The sequence below is a fragment of the Orycteropus afer genome, unplaced genomic scaffold (assembly GCF_000298275.1).
Source record: "Orycteropus afer afer isolate SDZICR_OR568_19922 unplaced genomic scaffold, OryAfe1.0 scaffold00420, whole genome shotgun sequence".
Taxonomy (NCBI): Eukaryota; Metazoa; Chordata; class Mammalia; order Tubulidentata; family Orycteropodidae; genus Orycteropus; species Orycteropus afer.
In genome coordinates, this window is record NW_006922007.1 from 2,717,851 (window position 1) to 2,720,200 (window position 2,350).

Below are 2,350 nucleotides of genomic sequence, written 5' to 3' on the forward strand. Positions count from 1 at the left end.
ACAGTGTTTTTTCTATAGCACTGCTGGGTGAGTTTGAACCTCCAAACTTTAGATTCTTACTCAAGCACAAACTTGTGTCACACTGGGATCTTCATTATGTACAAGGTACTGCAAATCATGTAAGTGACCAGACAAAGAAGAGACATGAGGAGAAGAAGGAGAAGGTTATGTGAAGACAGGAATCAATTGGAATGAGGTGGCCATAGCCCAGGTATGCCTGGAGCCACCTTAATCTGGAAGAGGCTAGGAACAGTATCTCCCCTGGAGCCTTCAGAGGGAGTGTGGCCTAACTGACACTTTGATTTCAGACTTGTGGCCTCCAGAACTATGAGAAGATAAATCTCTGTTGTTTCAGGCCACCTAGTCTATCACTTGTATCAGTTGTATCTAAATCAGACTCTACATGGCCTGAAGCCATCCTCTTCTCTTCACATCCTTGACCCAGGATGTTATTACTCCTCTCCTGGACTATTGCAACAGCCACCAGCCTAACTCCTTGCCTCAGGCCTCATTCGCTTCCAAGCTGGTCAAAAGTCCACCTCATTCCAGAAAATTTCAGAAGATCTGCCTCAAATCACTGTGAGGGTAAGGCAACCCCCTTTCTGTGGACACAACCTAGTTCCCAGCTTCAAGCTTAACTTCATGGACCCCCATTCATGAGGGCCCCACATTTGACTTCATGCTTTGCTTTGCCACCTGGAAATTCTCAATTGTTTTTTAACAAGGGGCTGCATTTTCATTTTGCACGTTTAAACCAGTTGCCAACCAGTCACCTCCACTCTTGGAGGCTCCAAGTGTTAGAATAGTGTGCTCTGTAGACTTTCAGCGGCTGTTTTTTCAGAAATAGATCTGCAGGTCTTTCTTCTGAGATGCCTCAAGGGTTACTTGAACCTCCAACCTTTCAGTTAGCAGCCAAGTACATTAATCAATTGTATCATCCAAGGACTCGTTTCGTAACAAAAACCCAAACCTGTTGCTGCCAAGTTGAACTGGTCCTGACTCATGGTGACATAAGTGTTCCATAGGATTTTCTTGGCTGTTGTCTTCTGCTTAAACAGAAACAGGTCACCATGCCTTTCTTCTACAGCACTGCAGGGTGGGTTTGAACCTCCAACCCTTAGATTCTTACTCAAGCATAAACTTGTGTCACACTGAGACTTTCATTATGTACAAGGTACTGTAAATCATGTAAGTGACTGTGCCCAACTCAACCTTCTCAGCTTGCCTCCCCCCAAGCTCCTTCCCTCTGCTGGGCAGTAGCTGAAGATCTGTTAAATGTCACACCCTCTCACCTCTCCATGCTTCTCCTCTACATGAAATATTCTGGTCCGTCAGAGACTCAGCTCAAATGTCACCTCTTCCATGAAGTTCCCCTTGAATCCTTCAGGTTTGTCTCTCCCAGGTCTATTTTATCTCTGATTATATGTTTGCAACAGAGCCTAGACCTTACCAAGCCCTTCCTTTATATGATCATGTCTCACAAGGACAAGGAAACATATAGTTTACTGAACACCTATTAAGCACAGAGGAGCCCTGGTGGTCCAGTGGTTAAACACTCAGCTTCTAACCAAAAGATTGGCAGTTCAAACCCAGTAACTTCTCCACAGGAGAAAAAAATAACAGTCTGTTCCATAAAGATGACAGCCTTGGAGATGCCCTGGGACAGTTCTACTCTGTCCTACAGGGTTGCTGTGGTAGTTAAGTTGTGTGTCAAGTTGGCTGGGCCCAGTTTTGAGTGGCTGGGCAGCTGGATGTAGTTATTTCCCATGATGAGACTGGTAATCAATTCCACAGTGAAATCTACTAGAACAGCTGAGTAGCCCAGGGCCAGCAGTTACTTGTTCCCATGGCAAGATTAGGATGTGGACACTCAGCTCTGAGCTCATAAGTCACATTTGCCTCTGTCTTTGTCTCAACCTGCTGCCCTTCCCATCTTTCTGCTGTATTGGTGATGGCTGGGGGCAGGCTGAATTCTCTAAGCTGAGCTACAAGGTCCTAACAGCATGTGCCAGGCTTTGTACCCAAGGAGCTAAGGGTAAAAAAAGGGAATCTTCCAGGTCACCTATGTCCTAAATTGAAAGATTCTGCAGAAAGGGAGTTCCTGGGTGGTATAAACATGTAATGTGCTTGGCTGCTAATGGACAGGCGGGATGTTTAAGCCTATCCAGAGACTCTTCAGGAGAAAGACCTGGTATTTTACTTATAAAAAATCTGCCATCTTAATGTACCAAATGGGAGTGACCAATATGGCACCATTGAGGATGAGAAAGACATAGAGAGGTACATGGGAAGTACAGACAACAAATATGAACCCTTTTGCATATACAGTACTGAGTTGTCAGTGAAGGCA